Consider the following 25,402-nt stretch of genomic DNA (forward strand, 5'->3'; position numbering starts at 1 on the left):
ATACAAAAATTTGTTTTTAACATGAGAAGTTTCACTTAATTCTGTATATTATAGCAATTTCGTTCTCACCAGTTTTTTTTAATAAACTATTTAAGAATTTGTTGCTATAGGAGTCAATAAATGATAACTTGATAAAGTCACAGACTACTCATGATTGCCTAGAAGTTCTAAAAATAAACTATATATATTAACACCATAGCATTACAAGCTCTTTTTACTCTACTAATGTCTGTTTTTTTCACTTCTGGCATGCATTTATGGTCATAAAGCCTTAAGGCTAGAAATCCATAAAATACAACTCAAGTATATATCACAACACTATTAAAACACAATGTTCTGGGTCATAGAAGGCCCTGTGCAGGCATACAGGGACAATTCAGCAGGACAGCATCCTAGCTGGAGCGGAGCTCGCTTGTAAGGTACCCTAAGGAACCCTTGCACTGTGTTTCAGAAGCATGTTATGACACATGGCCTTCAGGAGGGGCTTCAGGGCTGGGCTGTGGTGCTAGACCGGGGTTGGCTCCATCTTTACGGCTTTAAACTGGAAGAAGGTAGATTTAGGTTAGATGTTAGGAAGAAATTCTTCACTGTGAGGGTGGTGAGACACTGGATCAGGTTGCCCAGAGAGGCTGCGGATGCCCCCTCTGTGGAGGCATTCAAAGTCAGGCTGGATGGGGCTTTGAGCAACCTGGTCTAGAGGGAGGTGTCCTGCCTATAGCAGGGGGTTGGAACTACATGATTGTAAAGATCCTTTCCAACCCAAACCGTTCTATGATTCTATGATTCTATAATGCACATATTTACTCATTTTTAAGCAGAAACAAAGTGAAGGGCTGCATTGACAACTTCAGTTTCTCTGTCCTTGTTTTCTCATGCTAGCAATTCTATTATTTTCAAGTCCAGACTCTGAGAATATTGACATGATTTTAAAAACAAACAGCTAACTTCATACAAAAACACTGCTTTTGCTCAAATAAACAAAACAATAATGATTATAAAATAAAAATAAAAATAATAACATTAAAAATCTTAAAAAATAAGATCAGCTTCCTGACAAAAGTCCTGAAGACAAAGTGACAATTTACAGCTGAGGTAGCTGATGCCACTGCTTCCCCTCAATGCTCATCAGTACTTAACCGATCACGCAAACTCCTATTAGTGAGATTCTTTTATATGAAATTTGAAACTGCCTATTAGAAACTGGCAAAAGTAGTGGTGGTGATTTCAGCTGGCCCATGACTCTGTTTTAAAGGAGCTGTCTTTCTTCTACCACTTGTGCTGTGGGGCCATCACCACAGCGGTGGTAAGAAGCTGCTGTATAGGAGCAAGGGAGGCTGAAAAATTCTGAAAGCTTGCAGCTCTTCCCAAATGACTGATTTTCTTCAAGAAGCCTTTTCCTGTTCATTTTACAGGCGCCCTTTCCCTGGTATTGTTTGTTGGAATATTTTTAGAACAGAATTTTTACCCATCAAAGCACACCTCCAGTCCCTCTCCTCCTGCATGCCTCAAACACATGAATAAAGGGAGTAAAACTGTAGCTGGTACCTCTTCTCCTCTCCAACACTGAGTAGACAACATGCTGAGAAAGTAGGAAGCGAAAGGGCTCTGAAGACATGAAGAGACTGTTGAAACAAAACAATTAAAATTAAGTATCCTGACTTTTTCCTTCGAAAGAAGGTTAGTCATTAACACTGAGGAAGTTCACACCAGCAAACTCCCAGAGCAAAATGGAGATTGGCAGACAGTTATTCCAAAGGTAGCACATAACATTTAACAAACATGACTGGCACTAGTAGATGTCCAGGAAATATCCACTGCCAGTGTTTCTCATGAGTAGGAACTTCAAACTACTTCTGTATTTCTTGTTTGAGATATCATGGAACACTGTCTTAAAGTAAACCAGAGCTCTTTTCTAATGAAACAGATACATTAGTGCAAGACACATCACAGAGTAAGATTCCCTTGGATCTTGTACTTTCCACAAAGAGAAAGGAAAGATCTGATTCTGTTGGTCTGAGAATAAAAGAGAATGCCACGTTATGCAACATTGGCTGAAGCAGTACGAACTTTGCAAGAGAAAATCAGAATCCATCTTTGGTAAAAGGTTTTGATGAGCTTTTTGGTATGACAAGCTGAGAACTGGTTGTACAGATCTGGATCTTCTTCTCCCTTTTCACACATGAAGCAAGTAGCTGACAAGCAGCATTAGACAGTAGCTTAACTCAGGAGGATTTCAATGAAGTTCTATTGACAAACGGTCCTTATTTGGAGGGCAAAGTCCAGCCAGGACCTTAAAAACTCTTCATGACAAAATAATGGAACATCTTTCAATTCAAAACTTAGCAGGGTATGGCTAGGGCAGCTGCTAAAAGAACTAAAATAAGCTTGTATGAAAAGTTCTGTTTCTTTAGTTCCACTACATAATCAAAGGTAAATGGAAGAGTTAATGATGGGGAAGACAACTTCAAAGAACCATCATTTTACAAGTTCTCTTTGCTAAATTAAAACAAGTAGTCTTTTTTGCTGTTTCTTCCTGCAAAAGGACTTTCCTGAGATGTCTGGCATTCGGGTTGTGAAGGAAAAACGTTTTAGACTTAGGTGAAGATCTGCAACCTTAGCAGAAAGCAGGTCTGATAAGAGGAGAATAGCATTCTGGGTTTCCAAATAGCCAGAGTCACTAGATCGTAAAACCAAACTACCCAAGCCATACCAAGCTTTTCTGTAGGAGATTCAAAGCTCCTGGAAAGCTGATAGAAGGGACACAATTATCTCCAAATACGTACTGTTTCCTTTCAGGACTGAGATGATCTCACATTATGCAGTCTGTTGATATACAACAAGTATATGGTCTCTAAATAACAAAATTGAGAAAGCAGGGGAAGAGAAAGGCAGGGTGCTTTGCCTTCCATGGTATCTAATCAGAAACTGGCTGGGCATCAGCCTGCTTTGGGTAGGTGGTGAGCAACTGCTTTTGCACTGCTTGTTTTTTTCTCACTTACTGAATTGTCTTCACCTCCACCTATGACTTTTCTCGCTTTTAGTCTTCCTATTCTCTTCATATCCATCTGGGGAAGAAAGAATGAGCCAGCAGCAGCGTGGGTGTTTAGCTGCTGGCCAGCATCAAGCCACCATACAGGCCTATATGGAATATATATGCTGTAAGACACTGATATATAATCTGCACTTAGCTTCCACAGACTATGCTAGCATGCTCACTAACCAAATGGACAGAGCTGCAGTTATCCTCCACATTCAAACACTGTGGCTTTTTGGAATGTTGTCTGACATTCAGCTTGGACAGAAACAAAGACATTAGAAAGATCTTAGCAAAGTCTAATGGGAGAAAACTTAAAAAAAACAACAACCAATTAAAAGAAACAAAAGAAGAAAAAAAACCCAGCTGTCAGAATTGTATCTGGCTAGCAACACTATTTACCTTAGAATTAGCCTAAAAGAAACTGGTCTTTGTCAAACAAGTTGTAATGGTTCCAGCAAACCCCTGTTGACTCAAAATGACAACATCAGAATGGAAGAATGAGGTAGGATGTCCATCAGTGACTGGAACAGTACTCAGGAGAGCTTTGGGACACAAACTCCTGCAGGAACTGCTGCCTAACTCCTGCTATCATCCTAAAAGCTACACAGATGAGGAACTTGTCAGCTACATTCATCTCTTAGCAAAAGCCAATAACAGCAGCTGTGTGAAATAGTAAACACGCTACCAGAAATAGCACAGTTCCTGAAGCTGCTTAATGACTCCTCTTTTACCAGCTAGCTTATTAATATAAAAAGGTTGCAGTAACGACTAATCTAGTCCTGAAATTCAAAAGCTTTCAGGTAAGCAAGGAATGCATAGACTCCATGAAGACTATGAACCTCTAATAAAGTGAAAATGAATGTGGCACAGCTGAAGAGAATGAGGAAAGAAACTCTGCCTTATACAATCAGTTTTAGAGAACCTGAAAAGCAGAGATGTAGTCTGTCTCTTCTACCTTCTTGCCTGTGATACAGAGCAGAAAAAGAGCTCAAGACAACAGTTTGTATTTTAGCAGTATCTCACTATGCTGTCTCAGTACAGACAAGGTGAAGGGACATCAAGAATCTTGATAAAACATGGAATTCATGTTAGAGGAACATCTACTTCCATCTGTAGACTAAGGCTACAGTACAAAACGAACACAATCAAGCTGCAATTCTTCTCTGAAGAAAAACTAGGTTTTCTGTAACAAATGCTCAAACACATTTCCTCTTTTTTTTTTTTTTCTCCTCTCAGAATACTGCCTTGGTTTCCTGCAATGTCTAACTTTGGACCTCTTGAGGCAGATATCTTATCTTTGCATATAACAGTCCACAGTCAGTCTTTCTTCCATCAGTTTGTCTGGCCCCTTTTTGAACTCACATAACAGTCTGCAGCATCATGAAGCAAGAAGTTCCACTCTGTGCATGGTGTCTAGGACCACTTCATTTTGTCTGTGACACCTGCAAGTTTCATTTGAAGTCCTCTGTTTGCCGTACTGGAAATGAGTGAACATGCTGACTCTATGTTTACCCAGTCCACATCCCTCATGATTTCAGACATGCCACGAAACCCCTTCTTTCGAGTCATCTAATCTCTTATCACATGAACGCCAAGCTATCGGTCACTTCATACAAACTGCAGAGAGAAGGAAAGAAGGCCAAAACACAGAAAAAAAGCACATTTGAATGTGCTAGGGCTGGTGGCAGAAGAGAGCAGGCTATCCAACAGTGCACCATATTACTTTTCCTACCACAGGAGCACACGGATGACTCTCAAAAATGGGATGCCAATTCATTACTGCCAAATTTGGACCACCTTGCTCAAACACATAAAATAAAGAAGAACCAGACCTCAAATGTCTGGAAAAACAGGCTCAAAGGAATTTCAACAAATCAGAGAAGTCAAATGTGAAGTCCTGTACCTGGAACATGGAATCATACAACAGAGCAGACTGGGCACAGCCTGGATAGCAGGCAGCTTGGCAAAAAGGGCTTGAGTCTTGGCAGACAGTAAGTTCAAAAGGAGTCAGTACTGTGGCCTCTTAGCCAAATATGCACAGGACCATGTTAGAAAGAATGTCAAGGGAAGCAATCCTTCTCCAGTCAGCATGTGTGAGATCATACCTGGAGTACCCTGACCCTTGTTTTGCTCCTGGGGAGCAAAGCAAAGATGGAGACACACAGTTGCAGTAAGTAACAATCAGACAGGAGGCAGCATTTTTTCACCATGACATTAGGTGAAAAGGTGGCTCAGAAAGGCTGTGCAATTTCTATCCTTTAGAGATTTTCAACATCTACTGGACACAGCTCTAAATCAGTACTACCAGGGAAAGACAATCTCCTGAAATTCCTTCCAACCTGCATCCTTCTATGACTGTAACAAATTTGGTCAAAACACTGATCAAGTCAGACAAGAAGGCAGCATGAAACTCACTGTTCTTGGGGCAAAACTAGCAAATAATAACTGAAAATACTGTCTAGTATTGTCCTTTAAGCTCACTGTCACTGGTATCCTCCTAAAATAAAAAATGGTCAAGACACAGCTTAGATTTCTTTCCAAAAGGCTGCATCCATTTTTTTTCTCAGTGCAAAAATATGAGTTTCTCCTCTTCCCCTTTTCCTCACTTGTGACAGATGTTGTGCAAAGTGCTAAACTAAAAAAGCAAGCTTTGCACCTGTTCTGAACGCAGCAACATTTGTGGTTATCCTACCCTCTCCAGAAAAGTATGCAGTTTTATACCATGCACAAGGAGAAATATGTTCCTCACTCTAATAAGCTAGACATAGCAGTTTCATCCTTCCTGTGGCATGTAACTTTCGAGGGAAGTTGTGGTTAGTTAGCAGAAGGCACATCGATGCAGCCTACTTTAAATATAGAGATGCTGAAAACTGATTATTCTCAATTTACTAGGCTACTAAGCAGTCAAATAATGTTTTGACAACAGCTAATGATACCAAGCAATCTGGTGAAACCTTCATAATGCAATTTCTAAGTATGGAAAGTTAAAATAATTCTGTTTAGTTGTAATAACAATATAGATCCCTTTGCCCCGTTGGACAGGAAGAGATGAAGCAGCTGTGTCAGTGGCATCTATGAGGTATTTTTGACAGTGAAAGAAATGAAGACCCCAGTTTTTGGGTTCTTTGCATGTTAGAAAACACATTTTTGCATGCTAGAAAAAACTGAAAAAAGAAGTACAGCGCATTTTCAATGGAAGCTATTTGAAACAACACAGGTACCCATCAAAATCATATTCCTTCACTTAGCTGAGCACAGATCAACTATTTTAAATGTGTCTGGGCTAGCAAATAAGAAAAATATATAGTAGTTTATTTTTATGCTAAAAGAGGGACAAGAGGGCAAAGTTTCATATTCATATTAGTTTAGATAAACTACAGAATGATCCCATTATTTGGGTTTTCTCATAAATCACCACTTAAATTCCACAAGAGCTCAAAGTTGAAAATCCAAGTTAAAGCCCAGAAAGGTACCATTTGTTTGAGCAATTTTTTCTGATAGAACAAACAGAAAGTCTGCCTTCTGTCTTTCCATCTATAATCATCTGTATATGATTCTGCTCTTTGTACTTACAAATATATGTTTATTTTCTAAAGTACTCTTCTGTTGTTATGTTTAAACACATTAAGGAGATGGTGCTTAGGAACACGGCTTAGTAGTGGACTTGGTCTCTGCGTGGATGGTTGGACTGGATGATCTTAAGGATCTTTTCAAACCTAAATGATTCTATGTTTCTCTTTGTATATCTCCAATTCTTGACAACATCTCCTTATCTCTCCTCATGGCTTTGTTCTAGACAAAAAACAATGTAATTTATCAGACAGGATATCTGGCTAGAGGTCTCTAAGAACACAATGTCTTGTGTATCGCTAAAAAACTGTGGCCTGGAAGAAAGTATCTCAGTTCTATGGAGAAACAAAATATCAAGCCATCTGAATTTGTTGGCAAAACACATTATGTTTGCATAAATATCACCAAAGAAGGATCTTTCATCTTTAACTCCTCCTTAACCCACGAGCTACAGCAGAATAATAAGCAACATGCTCTGATACCACCAGCAGCAGTGGAACTAGTGATGGCTACAAAATGAGCAGCTTTCAATTCTGGGCACAGCTAGGCTACCTCTTCATCCTCTTCTGCTACTTTTCTCTTGCACCAGTAAGGCCATTCAGCCAGTATCCTCATCCCATGCCTTTGGCCTCAAGCAGTCTCTGCATACATGTGAGCACCAGGGAAGCTGCCAACAGCTAAGCAAACCTACCCAGCTAGACAGACCACTCCATGGACCACCACAGATAGTGAATCTAAGGGGAAATGCCTCCCGCTGCCCAAACTTGTTTTACTGCTTCCATTAAAGGCCACTGTACGTTGCCTCCAGATTTCTGTTGTGTGTGGAAGTTGAATTTGGAAAAGTCAGTTCCTCTTGCTGTAGTTCTGCATTTCTAATAGAGTAAATTCATTGCTGGTGATGAGTGGACACTTACTGCACAGCTCAGCATCTCCATTCAAGCAGCCAAGCACCACCATCATCCTATAACCCTTTTGCAGTGCTTCTTGTGCTACAGCTTGCAAATTCCTGCTGAAATTAAATGACTCACAATTAGAATTCTAATAAAAATGTCCACTATAATATTTTTGGAACAGAAATCAGTGAAGAGTTAGTAACATACTGTATTTTGCACTGGAACAGTCTGCGCAGAGAGGCTGTGGATGCCCCATCCCTGAAGGTGCTCCAGGCCTGATTGGAAGGGCCCTGACATAGCAGGAGGCATCCCCACCCACAAGAGGGAGTTGGGACTGGGTGGAGTTTAAGGTCCCTTCCGACCAAAGCCCTTCTGTGATTCTGTGCTTTTAGCAACAGATAAAGCCTCTTCAGCCTAAGATAAGTTCTTCAGAGCTTTTTTTTTTTTTTTTAAAGTGGTGTTTGTCTTTACAGTTTGAATCAGTTTTCCAAAAGATAGCAATGTTTACTGTTAATTTATATCCTCCGTAAAAAGTGATGTGAATATCAGGGCAAAACTGTGGGGTTTGAACTCTGAACTCTCTTCTCAGAAATCTGATTCTAATGCTCTTTCACAAGGTGTCACTTTCTATTTCCAAGCAAAAACAGGAAACAAGTGCACCTCATTGGTCACAGACACACTTGGGTGGAAGAAATTTTTGGTTCTCTCTTCAGAGTTTGCCAGCATCTCAAAAAATGAAATAAAATAAAACAAAACAAAAAACCCAGTTCAAAATAAGAATGATGATTAATGCTCCATCTAATTCACTTACTCACAGCAAACTCTTCCATAGATATAAGAATGATAGCAGTTGCAAAGAAGGGAAAAACATTGGGGTGTATCAGTAAGATACACCAAAAATTACAGAGCATTAAAGAAGTAAAGGTTAGGGTCTTAAGTGCCCTTTGCTTACAACAGCAACACTTTTCTGACCCATAACATATTAAAAAAAAAAACAACAAAAGAGCAGAACTTCGAATCAGGTTGCAGCAGTAACTTCACCAATAATTATTTGTTTCACTGTGGTAGAAGCCAGCAGTGGACAACTGTTCCATAAATGGTGAGGGAGCCACACAACCACTAATCCAGGTGTATGCCTCATAGACACCATGGAACTACTACTTAATTAAGGTGTACCTAATCAATAACACAATCAACCAATGTGTGCTTAGGCAATGCATGATTTGTTGATGTACAAGTAGTCAATGCATATTTAATCATAAGTACAGGTATAATGTATTATCTCCCCCAAATGAAATTCAGATTATGCACATTTGTTCTAGGACTGTAGCTTTATTAATGAGCCAAGAGTAATGGAGCATATTGTCCAAGGGAATCTGAAAAGCTAAGTCCTCACTCAAGGCTTGACTGCTGACAGTTATGGTAGATTCTGCACCATGAGAAAGACCCTGCAGAAACATCAGTTATCTCAGAGCTGGTGAACCTCACCACAGGAAGGCACTGACCGAAGGCCTACCCAATGCTCTTATCAGCTCAGGGCTCTCAGCATCAGGAGAGACATAAGGTTTCACCACTTGTTATTAGCTTTTCTTGGCTAGTAATAAACAGCTATGTGCATTTAGGTGCTTGTGCCTTCCTTGCAAGGAAGCAGAAAGAACCAGCCTCTCCTTGATGCAAAATGCTTGCTATTTCATTTATTGCTTTTCTAACTAATACCAGAATGATAAAGCTGATTACAATCCCTTCCCTCCAAAAATAAAAGGTGTTCTTTCAAATCAAAAAGACCAAAGTGATTAGGTTAAAAAATTAAATGGATGAATTTTTGTTGCAAACAGAACCAAAGTGGGACAGCTACTGATAAGGCTATAAGAGAATATAGGAAAAAAATGCAAGCAAATTGCTGGTCATGGAGAGCGTAACAGTGAGCTATCCTAAAATTTGACAGAGTTTCAAGCAGTGCTGCCTCTGATAGGAACTGGAATGAAGTGGTGATTGTAAGAAAAGAAAAATGTAAAATCTAAATGTTACAAATACTCCCATCTTTTAGGGTGATGAGGATGGCCAACAAATACACAGAAATATAGTAACTACTTAACACTTTTAGAGAAAGTATCTGTTTTCATTTCAGAAAGTTTAGTAGAAATACAAAATATGGCAACCATCCGTTTATTTTTCCACTTTTTTCAATCCCATATTCCTCTCTATCTGCTACTCTGATTCTGACAGACAAGTAACAAACCATTCAGAGAGATGTAAGTAGTGCAGCTTCTTTTTAACAATTATTGGTTCTTCTAATAATCTTTGTTTAAAACTATCTAGTACATAAATCCAATTACAACTCATTTATTTTTAGAAAGGGTTAAGATAGCTGGCAATATTTAACTAAGTTGGCAAAGGCTCACATAATGTTTCTCTCCATAAGCTACTTCCAGAATGCTGACTGCAGCAATTAAACCTGCTGTAGTGCGGGCCAGTTTCTCTCCCTTTAAAAATAAAATATTTCCAACTTGAATAATAACACTTACTTCACAGAGCTCTAATAATAGCATCCTTATTGCTTGTGACTGATAAAAGTAATAAAAAGAAGTAAGTGTGGAAGTGGTGACACTTACTTCTCTAAGTGTCTGCCTGCAGATACAAACGCCACTTAGTACTCTCTGCTTGCATCTGCCAGAATCAGAAATAGCAGCCAGAAGGACCAGGGAAGCGATTGCCCCCTTCTACGCAGCACTGGTGAGACTGCATTTTGAGTGCTGTGCTCAGTTTTGGGCCCCTCACCTCAAGAACCATACTGAGTTGCTTCAGTGTGTGCAAGAAGGGTATTGAAACCGGTCAAGGGACTGGACACATGACTTGTGAGGAGTGGCTGCAGGAACTGGGGTTATTTAGTGTGGGGGAAAAAGAGCTTCAATGGAGACCTTATTGCACTCTGCTACTACCTAAAAGGAAGTCGTGGTGAGCAGGGTGTCAATCTCTTTTCTCAGGTGACAAATGACAGGATGCAAGGAAATAGTGTTGTGCCAGGGTGGGATGTGATTGAATATTATCACAAGGAATTTCTTCACATTTTCTCAAGCTTTGGGACAGGCTACCCAGGGAAGTGGTGGAGGCCCCATGACTGGAGGTACTGAAGAGACCTGGGGATGTGGGACTAAGGGATGTGGTTTAGTGATGGTGCTCAGTAGGTCTGGCAGATGGCTGGACTTGATGACCTCGAAGGTCATTCCCAAACAAAAGGAAAAACCTTTCAAAGCTGAATTGCTTTACTTCTAAATTCATTCAACCATTTGTGTCACGGAGTTGACCAGATCAATCTATGTCCGTAACAGGGGTGACAGGCCTCTGCCCTCCCCCCCCCCCCCCACCCCAGTCCCACAAAAATGGGAAGGAAGGAAGGGAGGAAAAGAGCAGCGGCAGCAATCTATGGAGGAAAACTTATTTTACTATAATATCGGAATACAAGATAACACAATATATACAATTTAATTGAAATTGGGATGAATAAATCAGACAAGGTGAGAGAGGGAGAGTTCCCGGGACCGATTCAAACCTGAAAAGCTTGGAACGGCTAGGAAAGCACCCTCCAGCACCCACTGCAAGGCAGCAAGAGAGCGCCCCCCCCCCACCCGGAAGGGCCAGATCCCGTGACTTCTGTAATGTACAGGGATAGGTACTTGGAATTGGGGCAGTGACACTTTAATGCCCCGTACACTACATGATGTTTTGATGTGGAATACTGAAACCCAAAAACAAAAACAGAAACAAAAAACATAGAACCATGACATTCCACCCCTTATTCTACATCGTTACATCATGCTTAAAATATATATATACATATATACAAACAAACAAAAAATGATTAAAATGCACACATGGCTATATACATATACATAGAATTAGTAACTGCACTCCCCCGGCATCAAGTTTCCTTGTGGTACACATTGGACATCCCCATTCTTCTGCATTACCCACCAAGTGGATCCTGGTCCCTGGGCAAAAACTGTACCACGAAGAGGTTTGCCCTTTCCAGAAGCTGGAAGAACCCAAACTGCCTTTCCTAACATGTTCTTTACATGTACAACAGGGACTTTATCTCCCTCTACGGTATGTAGGGAACTGGATTGATTAGGACCGTCACGATTAATAGATCCTCTGGTATTGACTAACCAGGTGGCTTCTGCCAAATGCTTCTCCCAGTGCTTAAATGTTCCGCCACCCAGTGCTTTTAGCATCGTTTTTAACAATCCATTGTATCGTTCAATTTTACCAGAGGCTGGTGCATGATAGGGAATATGGTAAATCCACTCAATGCCATGATCTTTGGCCCAAGTATTTACAAGAGAATTTTTGAAATGAGTCCCATTATCTGACTCAATCCTTTCCGGGGTGCCATGTCGCCACAGGACTTGTTTCTCGAGACCCAGTATGGTGTTTCGGGCGGTAGCATGGGGTACTGCATATGTTTCAAGCCACCCAGTGGTTGCCTCCACCATAGTAAGCACATAATGCTTACCATTGCGAGATCGTGGCAAGGTGATATAATCAACCTGCCATGCCTCCCCATATTTGTACTTTTGCCATCGCCCTTCTTCCCACAGAGGTTTCATCCTCTTGGCTTGTTTGATGATGGCACATGTTTCACAGTTATGAATAACCTGTGCAATGGCATCCATAGCTAAGTCCACCCCTCGGTCTCTAGCCCATTTGTATGTTGCATCTCTCCCTTGATGACCTGAGGTCTCATGGGCCCACCGAGCCAGAAATAATTCACCCTTGTTCTGCCAGTCCAGGTCTATTTGAGCCACCTCAATTCTGGCAGCTCGGTCTACCTGATGGTTATTTTGCTGTTCTTCAGTAGCCCGACTCTTGGGCACATGAGCATCTACATGGCGCACCTTTACAACCATAGTCTTTGTTCGGGCAGCAATGTCTTTCCACAGTTCAGCAGCCCAAATAGGTTTACCCCTTCTTTGCCAGTTATTTTGCTCCCACTGCTGTAACCACCCCCATAAGGCATTTGCTACCATCCATGAGTCAGTGTAAAGATAGAGCATTGGCCACCTCTCCCGTTCAGCGACATCTAAGGCCAGTTGGACGGCCTTTACCTCTGCAAATTGGCTTGATTCGCCTTTCCCTTCAGTGGCCTCTGCAACTCGTCGTGTGGGGCTCCACACAGCAGATTTCCATCTGCGATGCTTTCCCACAATACGACACGATCCATCTGTAAACAGGGCATATTTCTTTTCATTCTCTGGTAGTTCATTGTATGGTGGGGCTTCTTTAGCACGTGATACTTCTTCTGCTGGTGGTGTTCCAAACTTTTTACCTTCAGGCCAGTCCATGATGACTTCTAGGATTCCTGGACGGCTGAGGTTCCCCATCCGTGCTCGTTGTGTAATCAGTGCAATCCACTTACTCCAAGTGGCATCAGTAGCATGATGGGTGGAGGGAACCTTTCCTTTAAACATCCAGTTCAGCACTGGCAGTCGAGGTGCCAGAAGGAGCTGTGTTTCAGTACCGACTACTTCGGAAGCAGCCCGAACCCCTTCATAAGCGGCTAAGATCTCCTTCTCAGTTGGAGTGTAGTGCTCTTCAGACCCTCTGTATGCCCGACTCCAGAATCCCAGGGGTCGGCCTCGTGTCTCTCCTGAGGCTCTTTGCCACAAACTCCAAGTGGGACCGTTCTCTCCAGCAGCAGTGTAGAGGATGTTCTTTATACCCTGTCCTGTTCGTACTGGCCCTAGGGCCACGGCACGGGCTATCTCCTGTTTAATCTGTTCAAAAGCCTGCTGCTGCTCAGGGCCCCATGTAAACTCATTTCTCATTCGCGTCACATAATAAAGGGGGCTTACAATGAGGCTGTAGTTTGGAACATGCATTCTCCAAAAGCCCACTGCACCCAGAAAAGATTGTGTCTCTCTTTTGCTAGTGGGTGGAGACATAGCAGTGATTTTGTCGATCACGTCTGTCGGGATGTGACGACGGCCATCTTGCCACTTTATACCTAGGAACTGAATCTCCTGGGCAGGTCCTTTCACTTTGCTTCGCTTAATAGCAAAACCAGCACTCAGAAGAATTTGGATCATCCTCTCTCCTTTTGTGAAGACTTCTTGTGCTGTATCGCCCCACACAATGATGTCATCAATGTACTGCAGGTGCTCAGGAGCGCTGCCCTGTTCCAATACAGTTTGAATCAACCCATGGCAAATGGTCGGGCTGTGTTTCCACCCCTGGGGCAAACGGTTCCAGGTATACTGAATGCCCCTCCATGTGAAAGCAAACTGTGGCTTACATTCTTTGGCCAAAGGGATGGAAAAGAAGGCATTAGCAATGTCAATGGTGGCATACCATTTGGCCGCTTTTGACTCCAGTTCATACTGGAGTTCTAACATGTCCGGCACAGCAGCACTCAGTGGGGGTGTGACTTCATTCAGGCCACGGTAGTCCACCGTCAGCCTCCATTCTCCACTGGCTTTACGCACTGGCCATATGGGGCTGTTAAAAGGCGAGTGAGTTTTGCTGATCACTCCCTGGCTCTCTAGTTGACGAATTAACTTATGAATAGGGAGCAAAGAATCCCTGTTGGTGCGGTACTGACGCCTGTGCACCACTTTTGTAGCAATTGGTACCTGTTGCTCTTTTACTCGCAGCAGCCCCACAGCAGATGGATCTTCTGACAGGCCAGGCAAAACAGACAGCTGCTTAATGTTGTCTGTGTCCACAGCAGCTATTCCAAAGGCCCATCGATACCCCTTAGGATCCTTGAAATGCCCCCTTCTGAGATAATCAATACCTAGTATACATGGAGCCCCTGGGCCCGTCACAATAGGATGTTTTTGCCAGTCCTTACCAGTGAGGCTTATCTCGGCCTCCAACACAGTCAATTCTTGAGAGCCCCCGGTCACTCCAGAAATATGGATTGATTCTGTCCCTTCATGACTCGAGGGCATCAGAGTGCACTGTGCACCAGTGTCCACCAGGGCCTTATATTTCAGTGGTTCTGATGTGCCAGGCCATCGAATCCACACAGTCCAATATACTCTATTATCCCTTTCCCCCCCCTGACTGAGGGCAGGGCCCCTCTATTCATTACCTGTGGTAACTGGAGCAACTGCACTGGTGGTAGATCTGCCTTGTAATTCTTTCACCCGGGCTCGTAGTACAGGAGTAGGTTGACCGTGCCACTTCCCCATGTCTTCTCCATGGTCACGTAGGTAATACCATAAGGCAATTCGCGGTGTATTATTCCTTACTTGAGCCGGAGAGCGTCTGCCTCTAACAGCTGAGATTTTTGATCGTGCACGTAAGAAGGAAGGTTTATCGTCTTTAGTTAGGTGGGCTCGGATTATCTCCTTCATCTCCTTCACCTCCTTCGCTAGACTCATTTGATTATCCTGATCTTCATCCAGCGTCTCTGATACTGTTACAGGTTTGTCACGGTTAATCAGTTGAGACACTTGCTCCGTCATCATTCTTGATATTGCAGCAACGGCAGAATGAATTGGAGACAGCAATTGTTCGTAGTTTTGGAGCGTAACAATTAATTCATAAATTAAGGGTGTTCTCTGTTGTTCCTGGTATCTGTCACACGCTGACGTTAGTGTAGCGGCATATTTGTCCGGCGCTGTTGTCACGATTTTCTGCCATATCTCAGGCGTTGTCCTCACTCTTTCAGGGTCGCGGTTTTGTTGTGGGTGGTTAGGAACAAAGTCAGGGTCATACAGCATTTCCACCACGCCTATTTCCCTCAAATACTGGATACCCTTTTCAACTGTATCCCATTTTTTCATTGCAATCTTCAAGCTATTTTTGAAGGGATACTTTTCCTTCACAGCTGTTAACACTCGTTCCCAGAGGGAGGCAGCCTCATCCGAACACCGACTAATTCCTCTATCAATAGCTGGATCTCTGGCAATGGCACCTAGTTGGCGAGCTTCATTACCATCCAGAGACAAGCTATGGGCCCCACTGTCCCAACAGCGAACCAACCAGGAAACAATACTTTCATTCAGGCGCCGTGTGAACTCCTTTCTTGAACCTTGGATTTCAGTCATCTTTAGAGGCCGGCGAGTAGTAATAGAGACTTCCTCTTCATCACTTTCTTCTGCATGTCTCTTAGTTTTTGCTTTTGCCTTTCGCGATGGTGGTGGTTCTGAGGAGGGCCCCTCGCCTGGATCTTCCTCCTCCTCCTCCTCTTCTTCTCTTTTTCGTTCAAGACGCGAAGACACTCGTTTCCATTTCTTGCCCTCCACAGGAGCAACCGGTATTGTTACTGGTGTCTCCTGTGATTGATTAGATTTGACTTGGGGATTTTCCCCTTTGGCTTGAACCTCAGCTCGGAAACTCTCTCTCTCCCGAATGGTATTATATAGGGCACGGTAAGCACAAGCCAAACCCCAAATAAGTTGTACCTCCTTAGATTTATGTAAGCCGCATAGTCCCTGACTCAAATACTGGCTTAGTTTCTCAGGATCCCACAGGTGTTCAAGAGTAAAATCCCATGACACTGCGGGTCCCCATGCTTCTAAGACCTTTCCTAAACCTCTCCATATTCCCTGCCAATCATCATTCTCTAGTTTTGGAGTAGACTCCTTATTACGAATGCGTTGGAGTACATTCAGGAAAATTAACGACATGCACACCAACATGAGTATTAATTCAAGATTCGAAAAACGTTTGATAAACCGAGAAGAAAACCTGGAGACTGGTCTGAACATTGTGTTGTTTGTAAAATTAGCTATTCCATTTGGGATGTAGCTGTTTGTGAAATTAGCCATTCCTTCTGGGATGTAGTTGTTTGTGAAATTAGCCATTCCTTCTGGGATGTAAATGTCAAAATTCAAATCATACCACATTGCAAGTAGGTAAAACATAGGTGTCTCCATCAGTGCCCTTAGGTAGTTATATATGAATGCAATTCCACAACACGTAAGTATGAGATGGATTATTGGCCAGTAGGTTGTGACTAACACCATTGCTTTAAATCCTTTACCCAGCACCCCCAGGATAACAAGTGGGTTCATCACTGGTGCTTGCTAAAAAAGGGTTAATGAATTGAAGCTAACAAGAGGAGGGAAAAAAAAAGAAAAAAGGCACTACCCAGACGAAGTAGTGCTCAAAGTTTACAAATATCCCAGAACACTGGCAGTACGCCTAATCTTTCAAGGTCAGGTTTTCCAGCACAGAAACCTGAACTACTGATAATGCTCCCTAACGAAGCTCTCTAAGAGCAGAGAGAGGAAAAAAAAAATTGTTCTAAAAGCTAAAAAGCAGTTGAGCCCCACGTTGGGCGCCAAAATCTGTCACGGAGTTGACCAGATCAATCTATGTCCGTAACAGGGGTGACAGGCCTCTGCCCTCCCCCCCCCCCCCCACCCCAGTCCCACAAAAATGGGAAGGAAGGAAGGGAGGAAAAGAGCAGCGGCAGCAATCTATGGAGGAAAACTTATTTTACTATAATATCGGAATACAAGATAACACAATATATACAATTTAATTGAAATTGGGATGAATAAATCAGACAAGGTGAGAGAGGGAGAGTTCCCGGGACCGATTCAAACCTGAAAAGCTTGGAACGGCTAGGAAAGCACCCTCCAGCACCCACTGCAAGGCAGCAAGAGAGCGCCCCCCCCCACCCGGAAGGGCCAGATCCCGTGACTTCTGTAATGTACAGGGATAGGTACTTGGAATTGGGGCAGTGACACTTTAATGCCCCGTACACTACATGATGTTTTGATGTGGAATACTGAAACCCAAAAACAAAAACAGAAACAAAAAACATAGAACCATGACAATTTGCAACACTTTCTTTATCAAAATACCTCCTCCACCTTCCTTTCTCTTAAATAACATTAAATAACATCTAACTATCAATTTTGTGTGCATGCACATGTGCTCATCTGAAAAGCTTGATATCAGCAACACAGAAGTAAGCCTAACATCTCAGATGGCACAGCTTTGTATAGGACAGAGATTTTGGCTGATAACAGTATTTCGGTCCCTTATCGCCCTTAAATACAGGGCTTGTAGCAACAAAACGTGTAGAACCCTGACAGGCAGGTTACAGGGTTCTTCCTCATCTGTCTCCCTCCTCTGGCAAAGGTTACTGGTGCTAGAGCAGCCAATGCTTTACCAACAAGCACCCTAGCAATCAAACCTGAATCTTGTGATACAGTCACAGAGAGACAAAGTCCTTCCTCTGCCCTCCAGCTACACGCTCCCATTGCTTTCCTTGCTTTGGTCCTGGTATTCATCCACCCACAACTGAGAAGGCTCAGAAACTTCAGGCAGAGCAAAATGCTATATGTGTGCTTTTATAACATTGTTTTACCTCCCTATAACTACTGCCTGTATGAAGCCAGATGACTGCAAGTTGCAGATAGGAAAGTGCAGGCTGCACGGCTCCGTAAGCAGCACCCTGCACTTATCAACTCACTCACATATTAAAACTGCACCTTCAGCAGGTGAGGAAAAGCCACGTTTATTCTTGCTGACTTCTTTAGAAGGCTCTGGTAGAGGGATGGAGAACACAGCTGAGGAAGTGATAATTACATTTCGAATTAACACAGCTCTTTCCATCAGGCAAATACATCAGAGTCCTCAGGTCAGATAATGTGTCACTTTACATATACAACTATTTTCTGGATGTGTTGGTTCTCAGTTTTTTTTTTTTTTAACTATTGTTCAGCCTCTTCTGCTCCATGGATTAAGGTCCTCATAGCTCTCCCGAGATAATAAAAACCATCAGCTCTCATTTTCTGATCTAGTCCCTTGATTCTAGCTCCTTTTCACTTTTACTACTGCACTGAACAGAAATTATTTTAATGGAGTTTACTGGCATGTATTGCAGATTTTTTTGGAGGTGGGATAAACTGTAGATGGAAGAAAGTATGCACAGAGGCAAAAGAAAGGAAGGAGTATTTGCTATTAAGTGTACATTTGCATGAACATTCACTAGGATTACTGCAAACACTCACCTCTCATAAATGCAGCCTAAAGAAATTAACTGAAGAAGGAATGTAGACTTCTTAGCATACGAGAGATTAGATTGCACAGAAGCTAGCTACTGTGACAGACCCATAGCTACTGTCTTGGGCCTTTTATATACACTAAAGTGTGAATAAAACATGAGCTTTTTTATTTCTGGAATGGAAACACTCCTTGACTCCACAGTGGACACAGAGGTTCATTTCTGGTATTTACTGCTAGCTACCCTGTCTTCCCACAGTTTGCTGTTCACTGTGACAATCCATCCAGTTCTGAGCCACTCAATACAAAAGAGACATGGACACAGTGAACAAAGCCCAACCAAAGTGATGATGCCCCCGAGGCTGTGGGGTCTCCTCCCTGGAGAGCTCCAGAAGCTGCTTGGCCATGGGTCTGGGCACCCTGCTCTGCTTGGGTCCAGAGCTCCTGATCAGCCATCCCGAGATTCTCTGACACTGTGAAATATGTGAACTTAGATGAAATATCAATCAAGCAGTTGATTTCTGACAAGTGATGCAGGAATTTAGGCTGAATTCTGGGTAAAACGTTGAGAAGAAAAGAGGGAAAGCACAAGATGTTACACTGCTTCAGCGACATAGGGTTAAATGTTCTTTCATACCTCTGTCAGAGTGCACAGCTATTAAAACACTATGTTAATCAAAAAGTGAAAAAAAGATGGTAGTCACAGACCCAGAGAACCACAGTGTGATAAAGGACATAACCAAATTAACATCTCATTATGGAATATGACCCTTAAGTGAAGGAAAACAAACAACCAAACATCAAGTCCTTTAAAAAATGAATGGTGACAAGTGACAGAAAAGCCATCCACAGAAAAGCTCAAAACGTTATTTTGAGCAGCTCTTCATGGAGATGGCTTTATTTTCCTAAGTTTATAAGACACTTTAAAAAAAATGTATACACTTTTTTTTTTAAAAGAAGGAAAATACAGTTTTAAAACACATCAAGTATTTTGTAATACACCAAGATAATACTGGACTGTTTAAGAGCTGCAAAAAAATAACTTCTTTTTTATTTAGTATTTTACCAGAGTGTAGTGGATGTGTTTTACCAATCTAAACATCTTTTTCTACACCAGAACGCAGTGGCAAAAAAAGAAAAAAGTAGATATGGAATGGCTGCTGTGTTTGCTGAGATAGTCTTAGGAACAAAGCTGCCTCTCAGATAGAGTGGTGCCATCACAATTAATTCATTTGCATCTTGCCCCATCTTTCTGTATTGTCAGAAAATTGGAAAAGGTGGCCTCAAGTCTGACTGGCTCTAGAACAGAAGATAATATTTTTTAAAAACAGTTCTGAGACATCATCTCTGATCATCTGCTCATGACACATTTGACTTAAGCACTCAAAATCCCACTCAACAATTTGCCAGTAAGTAAAGTAAGTTCCATCTGGCTAAGAAAGAGGGTGATACATCACTTGTCAGGTGTATGCAACACATCATGGTATTGCCAGCTACCACTAAGCAATAATTGAATATTAATGGACAGAAGGATTACCTATCCCAGTCTGGCACATGGACTGAGAAACTCAATATCCAAGGTCTCTGTTCCTTTTGAAGCTATCAGAATAAGCTCCCTAGACTAGGTAATAGAAATCTGTGACTATATATCTGAAAATGCCTGAAAACAAGAGGCATGCTTTAATCCTTCAGACTAATGTGAATCCCTCAGGTAATTTGAATTACCACTGCTATACACTCCTTGAATCACAGAATCACAGAATTGTAGGGGTTGGAAGGGACCTCCAGAGATCATCGAGTCCAACCCCCCAGTACAGTACAAAAACAATACAAACTGACAATTCCAGTTGAGCAATAAGGAAAGAACCACAGAATCATAGAATGGCCTGGGTTGAAAAGGACCACAGTGATCATCCAGTTTCAACCCCCCTGCTATGTGCAGGGCAGCAGACCAGGCTGCCCAGAGCCACATCCAGCCTGGCCTTGAATGCCTCCAGGGATGGGGCATCCACAACCTCCTTGGGCAACCTGTTCCAGTGCGTCACCACCCTCTGTGTAAAAAACATGTATGGCCATACTGCCATGTAGCTCACTAAAGCTACACAAGTCCACAGGGACATGCTGGCAAACACTGGAGCCTGAGTAAAAATGTCCTCCAAGTCTTGGGGTGGGAGGGGAAAGAAAGTAGAAAGTACAACCTGGTAACAATCAAAATCATGTTCCTATGAAGGGCAGCTGAGGCTTTTACAGTTTCTATGAATCTAAAGAGCAGAGACCAGTCTAACAGTTGCTCAAGACCATGATACTTATTTTGGTAAGCTGCCCCTCAGGAGCCACTCTACTGAGCCAAAAAGCGTGGGCAACTTTTCTTCATTTAAGACAGCTACTTCAAGAGATCTTTGAGAAGCATATAGCCTTAAAAGTGTAACCTTTTATTAGCAATGGTCCAACCTGTTATGGGCACTGCTTTTTTCTCTGTATCGAACATACACATTTTGTACATATCTTTGGACCATACATTGTCTTGGACAACACTCTTGTACAGTTTGAATAGAGCTGGGAGAGGGATTCAATGATTCTCCCTTATGTTCACCTTTTTTTGTGTTTCTACCATAATAGAAGGGCAGAGAGAGGCACAGGGTCGCATCAACCTCCTAGAACTATTTGCACAGATAAGTTTGACTGCTGTGTGAGCTAGGCAGGGAGGGGTGGACATCACAGCTAAACAAACTTTGGACTTCCTTTTTGGCTTCTGACACCTGACCCTGGATTCAGCTACCAGGCCTCGCGTTCCAGCACAGACACACCAGTTCTCTGCACTCTCCCGATTCCATACAGCCAGCACATGACCTAGTCCACACCCAAGCAAGGCAAGGGAACACACAGTTACATGATGAGCTGAAGAGGGGCTTGTACTCCCAACTCCCCAGGGATTTCAGCGCTAAACATGACCTTTCATCAGATCCTGTATTTAGCGCAAAGCTTGGGTTAGAGCAGAGCCACAAAGGACAGCAATTCACGATGACCATTCTGACAAGCACAGATATTTCTGTATCATTTATTACGGCACGTTCTCATGGTAGCAATATGTTGGAGCCAACTATTGAGACACGATGCACACATCCTCCGTTCCAAGATTTTGAGTGCAGTTCTGTAGAACAGGTCAGCAATTGGTTACCCCTTGATACCCTTCCACAGTAAGCATAATTCACTATTTCTTGGGTGAGACTTTTCAAAACCTCATTGGTCAAAAAGGAAATCAAATTTCTTCTCATAACTTCTCACATTATAATCAGAACATTGTAACAGATATCATAACATTTTTTCAAACCTCCTTTTACTAGTCCTTAATGTTCATCTTGCTCACACAGTTTGCTAGATCCACAGTACTTGAAAATTAGTGTTTCCCACATTTTTTGGGGTGGTTTTATTGTTCCTGTCAGGTTTGCCTGGGTTTTTTTTTGTGTTTTTTTTTTTTTTTTTTTTTTTTTTTTTAAGACATTTCATACTTTGTTTTGGTCCCTGGCTTTAGCTCATGTTTGCTTTTTACACAGTCAACTTTGGATATTCTAAGGCCCAAGTTGCTGGCAGGAAACTATTTAGCTTGTTCATGAGAAAACAGAAACAAAATAGAAAAGCTGTGGCAAAGAAGTGATTTCTTCGCAAAAATACTTCCCCATTAAGACCACCAAACAATCCTCTTTTTTTTTTTTTTTTTTCAAATATAGACCCAGGTGTCTGAAGCAAAAGTGATGACTACACACAACTAGTACATTTAGTAAGCATAAAATACAAGCAAGGAAGAAATTTTAAAATAAAGTCACACTGAAAATTCTTGTTCTTTGCACATAGGGTCTGCAAAGTCCTTTAATTCTGAAAAAGACACATTCTGATTTCTTAATACTTCAAGGAGCAACCACAGTAGTTTTCTTACTACACCTATATGCACTGTCTTTCCTCATGCCTATTTGTTTATTAAAGACTCAATCACACAACTGTACCTTCTCAGAAAACCACTGAACTTAGTGAATCAACTTATTTGCACATCAAGAGGAGATCTTTTAAAGAACCCACCCATACAAGACCTCCTTCGTGAAGTTTCTCAGTCACCCTCTCTGCCCTAAGACAGCAATCACATACATTTTATTATTACAAAAATATATAACACGGAATCACAGAATGGCCAGGGTTGGAAAGGACCCCAAGGATCATGAATCTCCAACCCCCCACCACATGCAGGGCCACCAACCTCCCCATTTAATACTGGACCAGGCTGCCCAGGGCCCCATCCAACCTGGTCTTGAACACCTCCGGGGATGGGGCATCCACAGCCTCCCTGGGCAGCCTGTTCCACCACCTCACCACTCCCTCTGTAAAGAATTTCACCCTGACATCCAACCTAAATCTTCCCTCCTTCAACTTAAAAACATTTCCCCTTGTCCTGCAGTTATCAACCCTTTCAAAGAATTGATTCCCCTCCTGTTTGTAGGCTCCCTTTAGGCACTGAAAGGCTGCAATGAGGTCACCCCGCAGCCTTCTTTTCTCCAGGCTGAACAAGCCCAGCTCCCTGTCTTTGTAACACAGTATTCCGTAACACCAAAACATCTCCAACTGCTTTGAAGAATTACCCATCCTTTCTTTCCTTCTTTCCCCTACCCCAATAAAAAAATTAGATACCCCAATCAAACAATTGCCCTCCAGATCTGAGGAGAGGGAAGGAAGAGTCACAGATCATCATCTGAACAAAGGCAGTTCATTTTGAAATGGTGAGGGATATTTCACCTGCTTTACAAAAGGATACCAGATCCTTAATAAAAAAAACATTCTAGCAGACGCATAGCAGAACTTGTACCAATATCAGACAACTGGTATTTTTAGAACATAATGACTACTACAAGACTGTTTTCAAAGTAACATGGGGCACTACCATCAGTAAGCCAAGTTACAAACAATAGCCAAAATTATCATTTGTTCAGAATTGTTTGGCACAGACATCTACAATTAGCTACAGGATTTCCTTCTGAATTCCAAAGGGACTTCCACTTTCCTGTCTTCCTTTACCGGGGTTGAACATCAGGAACAAACAAGGTGCTGCTGCTTCCCGAAAGAGGAAGAGAAGGGGTAAAAAAAATAACCAAACACTGTGCTGACAGTAAGAAAAGAAAGAAAAGTCAATTTTCTTAGAACTAACCATCCCCAGGTAGACTGAAAATAACCTTTACGAATCAACTTCTAAGCTAAAAAGGAGGCTTCCTACTTCCATTAGTAAGAAAGCATCGTTCCTTTTCATGAAATAATTTAAATGCTTACAATGCAAACACTCAGTCTTCCAGAAAAGCAATGTGCTGCAGTATGAAAGTTGTTGCTACCACATCTTATTTTGATAGGGTTATCAGACAAACAAAACAAAATAAAACTTGGGGGTGGCTGGCTTTAAAAGCTCAAGGATGTTTAATTTATTAATCTTTATCCTTATGTTACATAATAACTCCAAAAGAGTGACAAACACTGTTTCCCTTTCTTTTCCCATTCCTCAACAAAGCATCTTCTAACTCTCCACTTTCACAGGGTAAAATCAGACTCTAAGTAAGGATGTATTCACCTACAATTCATTCTCAGGACTGCATCTTATTGTTCAAAAATGAAATGCAAGAAGGTGACGTTGCAAGACGAGAAATACAACTCTTTGTACAGTAAAAGAATTTGCAATTCCACAATTGCAAATTCTAAGCTAACAAATAATGAGGTAGCTTACTTCCCCAGGAAGGTCCAAATGGTTTTCCTGCATAATTGGCTATGTAGAGGAGGTGCATAAAGGAATGATCTAGTTATTCCTGTTTTTTGCTGTGTCAAAGATCTGTTGCTACACTAGCTTAAGACCCATAGATGGCAGCATTGACACAGTAATTAATCATCACCACACTGCACGTCAAAATGCATTTCACACCATCTCTTATTGGATGCTAAACCCTGTTTCCAACTGTCAAATCTATTAGCACCAGGCAATATAAGCACCAAGCCATGAACTGCATGACAGTACAGAGAAGCCAGATTCAACACCACTATCAGAAGGTACTATATTAAATAGTCAAGTAATTCGACACCATCATCTTGGAAATAAAATACAACATTAGATAAAATTAAGCACTATAGGCAATTGGCATATTTCTTGAATATCTACACATGCTGTCTAATTAGAAAGAAGGAACAGAGATATGTCCCACACCTATTCACTTTTACTGCCCTTCCTTCTTTCCTTCCTTCACTGCACCTAAACCAAAATAGAGCCTTACATTTCCTCCAGTGTCTGCTGCAGTGCTGTTAGAGCCCCACCAGCACACAGTTCACAGCTCAATTACAGGCAAATGAAAACACAGACTCACACGCTGGCTGAGGCTGGCAGGAAGATCTGGACCCACCTGCTCCAGCAGCACCACCCAGAGCAGGGTGCCCAGGCCCACGGCCAGGCGGTTCTGGAGAGCTGCAGGGAGGAGACCCCACAGCCTCTGGGCAGCCTGTGCCAGTGCTGCCAGTGCTCCGGCACCCGCACAGCGCAGCACTGCTCCTGGTGTTCAGGGGGAGCCTCCCAGGCTACAGTCTGTGCCCATGGCCTCCTGTCTTGGCACAGGGCACCTCTGAACAGAGACTGTCTCTGTTCTTTGTGCAACCTCCCTCCAGGTGTTTATAGACATCAGTGAGCCTCCTCTTCTCCAGGCTGGGCAGTTCCAGCTCTCACAGCCTGTTTAATAAATGTTCCAGCCCCCTGGTTGCTTTGGTAGCCATCTCTTGGGCTCCCTGCAATTACGCCCAAGTCTCTCTTGTATTCTGGGGCTCAGAACTGGACACAACTCAGGATCTTCTGTTTAACGATATACCACATGTTCTGGGATAAAAATGAAAATGCATAGCATGAATGTGTTCAGAAAAGGATAGC

At 42.3% G+C, this 25,402-nt stretch overlaps 1 protein-coding gene across 4 annotated transcripts in view; it reads right to left on the reverse strand.

Annotated features, from left to right (window-relative positions):
• UBAC2 (UBA domain containing 2) overlaps window positions 1–25,402 on the reverse strand; it is a 102,737-nt gene that overhangs the window by 49,579 nt on the left and 27,756 nt on the right. The gene's annotated exons all lie outside the window — the stretch shown is intronic.

The sequence above is a fragment of the Lagopus muta genome, chromosome 1, assembly GCF_023343835.1.
Source record: "Lagopus muta isolate bLagMut1 chromosome 1, bLagMut1 primary, whole genome shotgun sequence".
NCBI classification, from domain to species: Eukaryota; Metazoa; Chordata; class Aves; order Galliformes; family Phasianidae; genus Lagopus; species Lagopus muta.